We start from the raw sequence: 15,299 nt of genomic DNA, 5'->3' as shown, positions 1-15,299 counted from the left end.
TTTGGTGTCCCCTCTACATTTGTTTTTCTTTAGACATTTTAAGTGGTCTGGGGTTCCTGTCTCCTGGGACACAGTCTTTTTTCCCCATTGGGGTCTCCTGGGAGGCAGACCCTTTCCATTGCAATATCTCTTTCTTTGATATTAGCTATTTGTACATTTATCCTGTATACTTTCTTAGGTACTGCATTTCGTGTTCAACTAATATGAACTACTATGGGAACTGATAAGTATCTTGCACCTTTCATTGTTTATTTTTCAGAGATAAACCTTACAAAAAAAAAAAACTTACTGAAAGTAAAAATAAAAGGCAAAATAAAAAAAATAAAATAAAAAAAATTTTACACTGTCCATCTTTCCCTCACTCGACTTGCCTGTGACATGGATGGACTAGATAGTATTCCACCGACGGTTTCGGTAAGCAGCGGAGGCACCTCTCCCGCCACCCATAAAAAGGATTCCGCCGCTGGGACCACTTTTATGTCAAAGAGGCCCGCCCAGCCTATAAGAAAATACTGGGGTTATGGCAGCCATCTGCTGCCATAACACCAATATTTAACGTCAAAGTACCGACGTAAAACTGTGGCGAGCGGTCTGGAAATGGTTAATGCTCATTCTCACAGCAGGGTCCCAAACCCATAGTGGATACTAACAGCACCCCCAAGTCGCCACTTGACTGACTGAAGACTGCACCTTTCTAGCTTTCAACCAGACCAGGTAGCACTGATCAAAACCAGGGGCACTTGGTCCCCCAAAACTGCCCACTAGGGCAGTTCTACTGACCCCCAGTTTAAAAGGTGGGAGCACAATTCAGATTCCTACCCTGCCATCTTACCAACAGGGATACTATACAGATGGCTATTCCTTGCAAAAGGCACAGTGGTGGAGCACCCCTACTGGACAATAGGAACCGACACAGTGCTTTATCTTAGCCAAAAGACTGATAAACTATTCTTGTTGCCTGGATACATTCTGCTAAGCAGCACAAACTGAAAGTCATCACTAGTCTTCCATAGTGTTTATCACCTAGCAATAAGATGCCTACACTGGACAATTCTGTTATCCACTGAATTGAGGCCCACCAACACTTGCAATGAAGCCCATGAACTAAATGACCTTCTGTTATCAGCCACCAAATATACTAAAAATGTTACTACAAACCATTTTTATTTTCTAAAGCAGGGGTGGACAAATCCCAGGTATAATTCCTTTAAAGTGATACAAATGTCTTAAAAAAAAAAAAAAAGAAAAATGCCATACTTCCCTGCTCTGTCCAGTTGCTTTGCCACAGAGTAGCCCAGATCCCCCTCTTCTCGGGTCCCTCACCAATGCTCCTGCCCCCTCCCTCCTGTCCCCACAGCAAGCAGCTTGCTATGGGGGCACCCGAGCCGATGCAGTGTCTCCATTCAGACATGAAGCTGAAACTTGGTCCTGCCCCCTCTCTCCTCACTGGCTCACTGACTTTGATGGACAGCAGCGGGAGTCAATGGCCCTTCGCTGTTGTCTCAGCCAATAAGGAAGTCCCAGAAAGCTTAGACTCTAGTACATCACTGGACCGAGAATGGCTCCGGTAAACATGCCCCCTGTACTCATTTGTCCAGAGTAGAGGCACTACTACAGATAGGGCGTTACTGACCAGATCTCCAGATGAAAAAAAAAAAGGGGGGGGGGGGAAAGCCGAAAGAAACAAATTCAGCCACTACATCCAATATATATGGCAAGCTGTAATAAATACATTTTGGTTTTAACACCACTTTAACCACTTCTTGACCATGCTGTAGCCAAAAGACACTACAGCACAGTCATCCAGTTCTGGGAAGTCGTCGATAGACATTCTTCCAAAACCCTGTCACCTGCAGCGCGCACTGGGTGTGCTGTGACCGGACACAGCTGATCACAGATTGGGGTAAAGAGATAACAGCAGCCCTTTACTACGTGATCAGCTGTGGCCAATCAAAGCTGATCACATTGTAAACAAACATGCCGGTGTCATGTCGGATAATGCCTCCCGTCGAAGAATGCATCCGACAGACTGACGTCACTCCAGCTGACTGCTCCGATCAGCTGTGCTGGCGGTGACAACACTGACATGCGCAGTTTGTCAGATGCACTATCCGACAGTAGATAGAGAGCGGAGGGGAGAGCGAAGTGTCGGATAATGCCTCCCATCGAAGAATGCATCTGACGGACTGCGCAATAATGACATCATCCCCAGCTGAGCAGTCAGCTGGAGTGATGTCATTTACCGCACATGCGCAGTCCGTCAGATGCATTCTTCGACAGGAGGCATTATCCGACACTACACCGGCTATCTGCAGTCCTTTCCACACAAGCAGTGTCTGTGGGAGAAAAGGAAAGCCAATAACCATCATGACTGCCAGCACATCACTTACACTGATAATCAGGGCACTGATAAGCGGGTTACTCGTTTTGATAGGTACCCACTCGGATCACCTAAGTGATTGGAAAACAGAAGTTCGGGCCGCCGCGGAAGGCTGCAGGACCATTAAAAAAAAAAAAAAGCAGAGGGATGCTTTCCACGGTACCAGAAACCAGCCCGGGGTGGGGGCTGCACTGGATCCCTGGACAGGCAAGTGTACTTTTATTAAAGTCAATAGCTACAGTATTTGTAGCTGCTGTTTTTTCCCTTTACAAGATAAAGAGCCTCGCATTCAAAGAGCCTCGCATTCACATGAAAGGTCTGCTAATGATCATTTATATAGACTGCTTAATGAACCAAAAACAGGGCCTTCTGAATTTTTGCAAGCAAAGCTCAAGGTAGTGCAATGGAACCCTGGTTTGTGGGGTGCCATCACAATGACCACCTCTGTGCACGTAACATGCATTGCCACAGCGCAGGGGTGTGAACACTGCCCCACCCATCCAAAAGAGTAAAATCACCCTCATTAGGGGGGTGGCATATCAAAAACTTTGACAGGAGGGTCTAACTAGGGATCGACCGATTATCGGCAAAGCCGAAAATATAGAGGGCCGATCTGCACTTTCCCCGACATATATCGGAATCGGCCACCAAGTTGACGGATATTGCCGATATTTCGGGAAACTGCTGTACCGGAGTGATGCCTGCAGCTAGAGGCATCACCCCAGTACCGGCCTCAATAGCCGACGGTCGACTGTCTTGTAATGACAATCAATGCGGCTGAGAAGCTGCTCGGCTGTCATTACATGGAGTGGGAAGGGATGTCACCCCCCCCCCCCCTTCCGCGGTTCGCCCGGGTCTCCCGTCCCACCGGGAGACTCGGGCAACCAGCCTGCACGGCCGCCGAAGACCCGATCAAAGCCGCATTCGGCTCTGATCGTGTCTCCATGCAAAAACCCGGAAGTGATGTCATGACATGACTTCCTGGTACTGGCGCCAGATTAAAAAAATGCCAATCATCCAATCACATGGCAGCAGCTCAATGCATTTAGGCAACTACATGTGGTGAAGACGACTTGCTCAAGTTCAAAGCGTGCGTTAGAGTGAGGATTTATTTGACTCTGAATGTGGCATAATTGTTGGTGCCAGGCGGGCCGATCTGAGTATTTCACAAACTGCTGATATACTGGGATTTTCACACAATCTCTAGGGTTTACAGAGAACGGTCTGAAAAACAGAAGCTAACCAGTGAGCGGCAGGTGTTGAGAAAAATGCCTTGGTAAGGTCAGAGGGGGAATGGGCAGACTGGTTCAAGAGGATAGGCAACAGTAACTCAAATACCCACTTGTTACAACCAAGGTATGCAGAATACCATCTCCAAAAAGCAGAACACATCTAACCTTGAAGCAGATGGACTACAGCAGCAGACAACTACACCGGGAGCTGCTCCTGTGAGCTAAGAACAGGAAACTGAGACTACAATTCACACAGGCTCACCAAAATTGGAAAAATGTTGCCCGGACTAAAGAGTCTCTATTTCAGCTGCGACATTCAAATAGTAGGGTCAGAATTATGTGTAAACACGAAAGCATGGACCCATACTGCCTGTCAATAGTTCAGGGGTGGGGGGGTATTTTCTTGGCACACTTTGGGCCCCTTAGTACCAATTAAAGAGGTTTTAAACCTCAGATTTTTTTTTTTTTTAAACGAACACCTGAAAGAAAAACACATAATGATCTAGAATGCATCGCACACTAGCTCATTATGAAATACTTACCTAAGAACGAAGCCCCCGCCGTGCCGACCGCTTATCTGTCCATGGGCGACATGTTCTGTCGCCCTTCTTCTGGGTTTGCGGAATCCGGCCTTTTGATTGGCTGGAGCCATGACTACGTCACTCCCGTGCATGCGCGGGAGCCGACGGTCACGGCACGGGGCTCTGAAGGAACGGCACGAGCACCCGTTCCTTCAGATCGCATGCGCCAGTGGCGTCACTGGCTGCATGCAAAGTAAATATCTCCTAAACGGTACATGTTTAGGAGATATTTACAGTACCTATAGGTAAGCCTTATATTCTTACCTATAGGTAAAAAAGTGTCAGAGGAGGGTTTACTTCCCCTTTAATATAGGCTTACCTATAGGTACAAGTTGTAGAGGAGGGCTTACTTCCTCTTTAAGCATCGTTCAGATGCCACAGCCTTCCTGAGTATTGTTGCTGACCATCCCTTTATGACTATTAAAAAAGAATAGCGCGCAAATGCAAAAGAAATTACTACCAAATCTGAAGAGAGTCCATAAATAAAAATGGGGGTTTGGTCCCACCATATGGCCATATCGTGCTCAAGCCCACTACTGCGTCAAAGTACCCCATTATCAGTGGGTCCTACACTATCCATGAAAAAGAGATGAATCCAGCCCTTCTAACCCTTGGAGACAACACTCCTTGCTGGGAAAAATGTGCAAAAGCACTACAGGGGACTCCTCCTATATCCATTTGATGGTGGACACTGATTGAGTACAGGTGTATGTGGGGGGTGGGGAGGGCTGCTCAACCTCGATAGTCTGGTCAGACCGAATACATAATAAACAGGCAAAAAATTTGGGGGAGCATACCCATGTATTTCCAAAGCTGCTGCAGCTATGAACCAAAAGACATGTATATTAAAAAAGAATAGCGCGCAAATGCAAAAGAAATTACTACCAAATCTGAAGAGAGTCCATAAATAAAAATGGGGGTTTGGTCCCACCATATGGCCATATCGTGCTCAAGCCCACTACTGCGTCAAAGTACCCCATTATCAGTGGGTCCTACACTATCCATGAAAAAGAGATGAATCCAGCCCTTCTAACCCTTGGAGACAACACTCCTTGCTGGGAAAAATGTGCAAATGCACTACAGGGGACTCCTCCTATATCCATTTGATGGTGGACACTGATTGAGTACAGGTGTATGTGGGGGGTGGGGAGGGCTGCTCAACCTCGATAGTCTGGTCAGACCGAATACATAATAAACAGGCAAAAAATTTGGGGGAGCATACCCATGTATTTCCAAAGCTGCTGCAGCTATGAACCAAAAGACATGTATATTAAAAAAGAATAGCGCGCAAATGCAAAAGAAATTACTACCAAATCTGAAGAGAGTCCATAAATAAAAATGGGGGTTTGGTCCCACCATATGGCCATATCGTGCTCAAGCCCACTACTGCGTCAAAGTACCCCATTATCAGTGGGTCCTACACTATCCATGAAAAAGAGATGAATCCAGCCCTTCTAACCCTTGGAGACAACACTCCTTGCTGGGAAAAATGTGCAAATGCACTACAGGGGACTCCTCCTATATCCATTTGATGGTGGACACTGATTGAGTACAGGTGTATGTGGGGGGTGGGGAGGGCTGCTCAACCTCGATAGTCTGGTCAGACCGAATACATAATAAACGTGCCGACCGCTTATCTGTCCATGGGCGACATGTTCTGTCGCCCTTCTTCTGGGTTTGCGGAATCCGGCCTTTTGATTGGCTGGAGCCATGACTACGTCACTCCCGTGCATGCGCGGGAGCCGACGGTCACGGCACGGGGCTCTGAAGGAACGGCACGAGCACCCGTTCCTTCAGATCGCATGCGCCAGTGGCGTCACTGGCTGCATGCAAAGTAAATATCTCCTAAACGGTACATGTTTAGGAGATATTTACAGTACCTATAGGTAAGCCTTATATTCTTACCTATAGGTAAAAAAGTGTCAGAGGAGGGTTTACTTCCCCTTTAATATAGGCTTACCTATAGGTACAAGTTGTAGAGGAGGGCTTACTTCCTCTTTAAGCATCGTTCAGATGCCACAGCCTTCCTGAGTATTGTTGCTGACCATCCCTTTATGACTACAGTGTACCCATCTTCTGATGGCTCCTTCCAGCAGGATAATGCATCATGTCACAAAGCTCAAATCATCTCACTACTGGTTTCTTGACCATGACAATGAGGTCACTGCACTCCAATGGCCTCTGCAGCCACCAGATTTCAATCCAATAGAGCACCTTTGGGATGTGATAGAACGGGAAATCGCACCATGGATGTGCAGCCGACAAATCTGCAGCAACCGCATGATGAGCATATAATGTCAATATGGACCAAAATCTCTGAGGAATGTTTCCAACACCTTGTGGAATCTATGCTACGAAGAATGAAGGCAGTTCTGAAGGCAAAAGGGGGTCCAGCCCGGTAATAGCAAGGTGTACCTAAAAAAGTGGCTGGTGAATATCTTTTTTTTTTCCCCCAGAAACCTTCATATAGAATAAGAAGTCTATAACATTCTCACTTCCAGTGCATTGAACAGGTCAGGCTCTGCACCTGAAAAAGGCACATGAGCTTCTGTGGTGCATGTCACACGTAGGCCGGCTTACGTTGTCACGTAAAAACGTGCTATTACTATTACAAATGTGCATGAGCCCTAGTTGGAGAGGGGGGATGTGGTACTCTCTTCTAAATAGGGACACCCCCTCCTCCCCCACATATTTCGTCCTGTATATGGCCACAGCTCCCCATTCCAGAGCTGTAATCCCTAGAATAGTATACAGATGAAGAGACGCCTACTAACCAGATTGCAGCCTGCTATCCCCCAATAGAGCCCCCCATAACATCACTATCACCCCAGTGGGTAGGCCCGGTCATCGCACACACAGAAAGGCGGTCATAAGGAGAAGCCGCCCAGCTAGAGGCAGGCCACGTACACGCCGCGAGGTGGAGACCGGCAGGTAGGCCGCAAGATACACCGCGAGTCGTCTCAAGGAGAAAGGAAACGAGGCTCGCGCTATAAAACCCCGCAGACACTCCCTCCCACCTTCAACATACCGAGCGGCCAGGAGAACGAATTACCTGCTAAAGATCCGGCTTGGGGCGGGCTATGCGCTCCGGAGCAGCCTCGATTTTCTTCTCACAGCGTCGGCACAAGCAACGGCGTGCTCAGCTGCCGGCTACATATACCAGGCGTACAACCTAACATGCTTTGCCTCCTGAGCCAATCGCATCAATTATCCCAAGAACTTCGGAAGCTCATTCGCCTTTCAGCGCTTGACGGGCGGGACAACTGCGTGACTGACATGCCTGTTAACCAATAACCGTGCACAAGGGTTTCCGTAGGCGGGCTGCAATCGGAAAAGATCGCGAAGGGCTGCCAATGGCGATAAACATCACATTGCAGAGGGCGTGGCTAGAAGGGAGGCTCGCTTGCCCACAAAGAGAGCCCGGGCCGGGTTGGCGCGTGGAGATTCCCACACTATAGAAGTGCGGTTGTGAGGAAAGAGGGGACCCCTGCGAAATGGAGCAGGAGACCCCGGGGTGGCTATAAAGAGAGGTGGGAAAAGGGCGTGCTGGCGAATCAGAGAGACGAGACGGAGATGATTGACAGGGGAAGAAAGGGTTTCTTAAAGCTAAAGTAACCCTTTGCATGAGCACATACATGGTCATAGAAGAGACAGGCTTCCTCAGTATTACCACCTATTGGAGAAAGCCAGCTGGTCTCAAATACACATTTGTCAAAACAATGTGAGGAGCCCATAAGCTGAGACATTAGGAGCAGCAGGCCCTACAAAGCTGGGACAATACACCAAACAGAACAAAGGCATGACCTCTGCCCTCCACCTCACCATGTTCACACTGAATGCAGCTTTAAAAGCCGCGTCAGTGCGACTTGGCTGACATCTGTGCAACCAAGATATCTATGCAAGTCGCACCTAAAATCGCCAAAAATAGCGCACAAACTACTTTGTCAAATCGGTGCACCGCCGACTTTGCAAACCGGTCTATTACCAACAATAGAGTGCGACTTGTCATGCGATTTGACCTGTCTGCTTTACTTTAACTGACAATTGCACAGTCGTGCGACGCTGTACCCAAATAAAACTGATGTCCCTTTTCCCCACAAATAGAGCGTTCCTTTGGTGGTATGATCGCGGTTTTTATTTTTTGCACTATAAACGAAAAAGAGCAACAATTTTGGAAAGAAAAAAAAAAATCATTTTCTGAACTTTCTGCTATAAGGCCCCATGCACACGGGACGTTTTTAACGCCGCTGTAAGCAGCGTCAGGCGTTTTCTTTTTGCAGCCTAAAAACGCCCCTCCATGTTATTCTATGGCCTCATGCACACTCAGACGTTTTTGAGCTGTAAGTGGCTTAGACGTTTTTAGGCTGCAACAAGAACCCACCACCTGCGCGTTCTGAGGACCAGCGTTACAGCGTTAAAAACGCCTGACGCTGCTAAAAGCTGAATAACTTTGCTATAACGTTGCTTAACGTGCGTTAAGCCACGTTATACGTTTTTTTTTCTTCTATTCAAAATCAATGGTTCCCTATGGGATCCTATTGATTTGAATGGAGGTCGCACCGCAACACCGCAAGTCGGATCCGACTTGCGGGGTGACTTGCGCTGTGGGAATCTTGAGGGGGAACGCCACGCCAAAATGGGAAAAAAACGGCGTGGGGTCCCCCCCAGGGTTCCAAACCAGGCCCTTGGGGTCTGTTATGGAATTTGAGGGTAGCCCCATGCCGAAAAAACGGCATGGGGTCCCCCCCCAAAATCCATAACAGACCCTTAACCGAGCATGCAGCCCGGCAGGCCAGGAAAGGGGAGGGGACGAGCGAGCGGCCCCACCCCCCCTGGACCACACCAGGCCACATGCCCTCAACATGGGGGGGTGTTGGTGCTTTGGGGCAGGGGGAGCTCTGCACCCCCCACCTCAAAGCACCTTGCCCCCATGTTGATGAGGTCAAGGGCCTCATCCCCACAACCCTGGCCGGTGGTTGTGGGGGTCTGCGGGCAGGGGGCTCATCGGAATCTGGAAGCCCCCTTTAACAAGGGGGCACCCCAGATCCCGGACCCCCTCCCTATGTGAATGGGTATGGGGTACACTGTACCCCTACCCATTCACCCCATAAAAGGCAGTGTATGGAAATAACGACAAGAGACGTTTTGGAAAGTTTATTAAAAATCTTCATCCGACTCTTCTTGTCTTCTCCTCTCCGGGGTCTTCTCCGGGGTCTTCTGCTCTTTTGCTGTCCGCCCTTCTTGTCTTCTCCTCTCCGGGGTCTTCTCCGGGGTCTTCTGCTCTTTTGCTGTCCCCCTCTTCTTGTGTTCTTGTCTCTGGGGTCTTCTGCTGTCCCCTCTTCTGCTGTCCTCTCTTCTTTTCTTCTCCTCTCCGGTCTTCTGCTCTTTTGCTGTCGGCTGTCGGCTGTCTTCTTCCTCCGGTCCTCCTCCGACGACGTCTCCGCTGATTATGCCTATCTCCGGTCTCTTCAGCTTATTATATAGCCATTAGGGGCGTGGCCCCGATGACGTCATCTGGAGACCCCGCCCCCTCATGTCACAGATGACGTCATATGTGACATGAGGGGGCGGGGCCTCCAGATGAGTCATCGGGGCCACGCCCCTAATGGCTATATAATAAGCTGAAGAGACCGGAGATAGGCATAATCAGCGGAGACGTCGTCGGAGGAGGACCGGAGGAAGAAGACAGCCGACAGCAAAAGAGCAGAAGACCGGAGAGGAGAAGAAAAGAAGAGAGGACAGCAGAAGAGGGGACAGCAGAAGACCCCGGAGACAAGAACACAAGAAGAGGGGGACAGCAAAAGAGCAGAAGACCCCGGAGAAGACCCCGGAGAGGAGAAGACAAGAAGGGCGGACAGCAAAAGAGCAGAAGACCCCGGAGAAGACCCCGGAGAGGAGAAGACAAGAAGAGTCGGATGAAGATTTTTAATAAACTTTCCAAAACGTCTCTTGTCGTTATTTCCATACACTGCCTTTTATGGGGTGAATGGGTAGGGGTACAGTGTACCCCATACCCATTCACATAGGGAGGGGGTCCGGGATCTGGGGTGCCCCCTTGTTAAAGGGGGCTTCCAGATTCCGATGAGCCCCCTGCCCGCAGACCCCCACAACCACCGGCCAGGGTTGTGGGGATGAGGCCCTTGTCCTCATCAACATGGGGGCAAGGTGCTTTGAGGTGGGGGGTGCAGAGCTCCCCCTGCCCCAAAGCACCAACACCCCCCCATGTTGAGGGCATGTGGCCTGGTGTGGTCCAGGGGGGGTGGGGCCGCTCGCTCGTCCCCTCCCCTTTCCTGGCCTGCCGGGCTGCATGCTCGGATAAGGGTTTGGTATGGATTTTGGGGGGGACCCCATGCCGTTTTTTCGGCATGGGGCTACCCTCAAATTCCATAACAGACCCGAAGGGCCTGGTTTGGAACCCTGGGGGGGACCCCCACGCCGTTTTTTTCCCATTTTGGCGTGGAGTTCCCCCTCAAGATTCTCACAGCGCAAGTCGGATCCGACTTGCGGTGTTGCGGTGCGACCTCCATTCAAATCAATAGGCTCCCATAGGGAACCATTGATTTTGAATGGAAGAAAAAAAAACGCTGCTAAAAGCAACGTGTCAAAACGTGCTATAACGCCAATGGAAAAAGCTACTGAAAGCACGTTTTTACAGCTGCTTTTTCCGGCGTCAGAACTAACTTTGACGTACGTTTTTTCTAACGCCCCGTGTGCATGGGGCCTCAAACACATGCAATAAAAACATTAAAAATTCTAATTTCTTCATCAATTTAGGTCAATATGCATTCTGCTACATATTTATGGTTAAAAAAAAAAAAAATCCCAATAAGTGTATATTGATTGGTTTGTGCAAAAGTTATCACGTCTACAAACTATGGGATCGATTTTTTTTTTTACTAGTAATAGCGGCGATCAGCGACTTATATAACGGGGCTACAATATTGCACCAGACATTCAGATCCTAAGATCCCTTTCACACTTGTGCAACATTAAAGTCATGGGATTTTGACATGACTTTGACTGGACTTGGAGGAATGCCTGTGTAATCTCGAGGTCTATGGACTGCAAGTCGCATCAAAAGTAGTGTAGGGACTACTCTGAAGTCTCTGAAACCTAGTCGCACAGATATGAACGGTAACTATTTGAAATCATGGGGTATTGGCAAGTCGCACAAGTGTGTAAGGGGCCTGACACTTTTGGGGAACACTGTACTAATGGACACTGGATGGGCAGGGATTAACATCCAGGGCAATCAAAGGTATAACTGTGTGCCTAGCCAGTGTTTTATTACAGTGTGAGAGGTGCTTTTACTAATGAAAGCAATGGATCCTTGTCCCTGCTTTCCAGAGATCAATGTTTTCTCTCCTCCTCTCCTGCCTTGTTTACATAGGCAGACCACCATTCTGCCTCTCTGCTCAATGATCGGCGGAGATAGAGTCCACGGCTACTGCTGCGTGTGATCACAGCAGGCGCAAGCCACCAGCAGCGTGCATTTTGGCACCCTACCCAGAAGTGTAGGATCACGTGTGTGTGTGTATATATATATATACACACACACACACACACACAATCTATAATATATATATATATATATATATATATAATCTTGGGGGGAAAAATAGCAAATAAAATGGTGAAGGACCCGTGAAGAGGAGGATCCACTGCACAGAGGAGGCAATTATGACATGTTTGTTATAAAAAAAACAAACACACACCACACAAGGCTTTGTATCACTTTAAAGCGGTTGTAAACCCGAAAGTTAAAAAAAAAAAAAAAACCCTGCAAGACAAAGGCATAATGAGCTAGTATGCATCGCATACTAGCCCATTATGTATTACTTACCCTAGAACGAAGCCCCGACACGGACCCCCGGACATCGCTGCGGGCGCTGCCACGATCCCTCTGCGTCTCTTTCGGGTTCGGCGGCTCCGGCGCTGCGATTGGCCGGAGCCGTGATGATTTCACTCCCGCGCATGCTCGCGGGAGTGATTTTCCGGCAAGCTCCCGGCAAGGAAAACTGAAGGTCCCCCCCGGACCTTCAGAGCGCATGCGCCGCTCGAGTGAGCGGCTGCATGCACTGCAAATATCTCCTAAACCGTGCCGGTTTAGGAGATATTAATTGTACCTACAGGTAAGCCTTATTATAGGCTTACCTGTAGGTAAAAGTGTCAAAAAGCGGTATACTACCGCTTTAAGCTTTGCCAATAAGGCTAGGTTCACACTGGCCTGCACTGTGCATTCAGGTTGCAGGAATCGCATCGAGACCCGCAGCCGAACCCCACTGCTCTTGCTAGACTGCCATTCAGACCACGCATCTCAGCCTGGAGCGTGGGTGCAGGAACTGCAGGGAAACTGCATGGTCAAGAAGACATGCATGCACCTTTTTTGTGTGGTACACGCGGCACACTAGGGGATGGATGGGTTGCCATGGCAGAGCAAACGCAGGACGCACGGACCGCACTAGTGTGAACCTAGACTTAAACCTGGAACCTGATTGGTTTCTATGCACACCTGCACCAGATTGTGCACTCTCCATTTTTTAGGTATATCAACCCCACTGCCACAACGCTTGTGTGAGATACAAATAACCACAACCACTGCACAAAATACACCAAATGGAACAAAAGAATGACCTCTGCCCTACACTGCACCATGTCCAGTATAAAAACACAGGAAAAATGCCAAACACCTTCCATTGCCATGTCTGACTGGGAAAACACACTGCCACGGCACTTGTGTGAGATACAAATATCCACAACAACCACACAAAATGGCTCGTAACTGAAAAAAGAAAATTACTGCACAAAATGGCTCTGACTTCTCAAGCTTAAGTGACCCATAAGGAGTGCTGTGCTAAAATGGCAATAATACTAGCTGAGACCACTTTAGCATGCCCTAACCCAAACCTCCCAACTTTGAGATGGGAACAGGAGACACCTGTTAGCAAAAGTATGTAGGCATAGGAAACACACCCTGCCACACCCCCTTAAAGGAGAATTATCCAAAAAATAAATTGATTAGTTAAACCCACAAGGGTTTTTTTTTTTTTTTTACCACTACTATTCCTTTATACTGGTTTATAACATGGCTTTTTCTTTTTTAGCTTGAAGCCCAGGCCTTTTCTGGGACTTTTTGTTTAGATGTAACAATCATGTTTTATTTTTTTTCAGAGGCCCTAGAGAATAAATTGGTGGGATTTGCAATTTTTTATGTCACACAGTATTTGCGCAGCGTTTTTTCAAACACAGTTTTTGGGAAAAAATATACATTTTTGAATTCTAATGCAAAAACAAATTTATATATATATAAATAAATAAAATTCCAAATTTTTGAAAAATACAAACGATGATGTTACCCTGAGTAAATAGATCCCAAACATGTCACGCTTTAAAATTGTGCATACCCGCACGCAACGACAACAAACAACGTACATTTTCCTATTCATAGGCGACACTTTAAAAGCCTTTACAGTAGGGATAGGCCGATATGCACTTTCCCCGATATATCGGTATCGGCCCGGAACTGGCCGATATTGCCAACATTTTTGTGTGCTCATTCTGCCTTCTTAGGACACCTACCTCGCCTTGGAAAGCCTCGTCTGGAGTCGGGACTAGTCTCGCGGGAGTGTATCACAGCCATACACCTACCCACAGCAGCCCGGTGCCAGCCGCCCACATCCACAGGCCCTGTACCAGCCACAGGCACTGTACCAGCGAGCCAGCCACCCACAGGCCCTGTACCAGCCAGCCAGCCACCCACCACAGGGTGCCAGCCAGCCAACCACCACAGGGTGCCAGACAGCCACCCACAGACAGGGTGCCAGAAAGCCAGCCACCCACAGGCCCTGTACCAACCAGCCAGCCACCCACAGCCCCTGTGCCAGCCACCCACCCACCACAGGGTGCCAGCCAGCCACCTACCACAGGGTGCCAGCCAGCCAACTACCACAGGGTGCCAGACAGCCACCCACAGACAGGGTGCCAGAAAGCCAGCCACCCACAGGCCCTGTACCAACCAGCCAGCCACCCACAGCCCCTGTGCCAGCCACCCACCCACCACAGGGTGCCAGCCAGCCACCTACCACAGGGTGCCAGCCAGCCAACTACCACAGGGTGCCAGACAGCCACCCACAGACAGGGTGCCAGAAAGCCAGCCCCCCACAGGCCCTGTACTAGCCAGCCACCCACAGCCCCTGTGCCAGCCACCCACCCACCACAGGGTGCCAGCCAGCCACCCACCACAGGGTGCCAGCCAGCCAGCCATTAAGCATTAAACAAAAATTAACATGTTTAGTACCAGATTTGCGTCAAAAATTGTCTTTATTTTTCAAAACTTTAAATGTACAAAATATCGGCTGATACCGATACGTTGTGACCATAATATCGGTATCGGCCCTGAAAAAAACATATCGGTCTATCCCTACTTTACAGGTTACCACTTTAGATTTACAGAGGAGTTTTAGTGCTAGAATTACTGCTGATGATCTGACATTCGTGGCGATACCTCACATGTGTGGGATGATTGCTGTTTGCGTGTGCGGGACCGACGCACACGTTCCCCTTTGTGGGATAGCACAGGGGACTTTAATTTTTTTTATCACTTTTATTGCTGTCACGTGGAATGTAAACATCCTTGTGACAGCAACAGGCATGTGACAGGTACTCTTTATAGAGGGATCTGGGGTCAATAAGACCCCGAAACCTTCCTTTGCACTTGAAAGCATTAAAAACGCCAAGATCAGCGTTTCTGAATACTTTAGATTTTCAAAAAATGGCGCTGTTGACATCCAGGTAAACCAGAAGTGACGTCATGCCATTGCTTCCGAGTTACCACAGCGGAGACCAGATCAAAGCTGTTTCCGGCTTTGTATAGGTCTCTGACTAGCTGGCGGACATGCCCGCTAGTAGCTCGGGTCTCGCAGTGGGATAGGAGAACCCTAAATAGCCGCAGAAGGGGCATCCCCTCCTTCTGCTTGTAATAGCAATCCAGTGGCTAGTTAGCCATTCCAATTGCTATTACGAGTGCCGACTGACTGCTCTAAAAAAACAGTACCAGGGTGATGCCTGCAGGAATCACCCAGGTATAACCACTTGAAGTCAAATGAC

At 48.7% G+C, this 15,299-nt stretch overlaps 1 protein-coding gene across 2 annotated transcripts in view; it reads right to left on the bottom strand.

Moving 5' to 3' along the window:
* The window catches only part of G3BP1 (G3BP stress granule assembly factor 1), a 73,422-nt gene that overhangs the window by 26,964 nt on the left and 31,159 nt on the right, over nt 1–15,299 (bottom strand). Inside the window, exon 1 of one of the 2 annotated variants that reach the window (XM_082255007.1) lies at nt 7,246–7,393. The exons of the other annotated variant lie outside the window; for it this stretch is intronic. The gene's annotated coding sequence lies outside the window, so the exon portion shown is untranslated. Of the gene's footprint in view, nt 1–7,245; nt 7,394–15,299 lie in introns of those variants that run through there. 2 annotated transcript variants of the gene reach the window in all.

This window comes from Pelophylax lessonae (assembly GCF_965119305.1).
Source record: "Pelophylax lessonae genome assembly, chromosome: 4".
NCBI classification, from domain to species: domain Eukaryota; kingdom Metazoa; phylum Chordata; class Amphibia; order Anura; family Ranidae; genus Pelophylax; species Pelophylax lessonae.
This window is presented reverse-complemented; position numbering and strand designations above follow the sequence as displayed.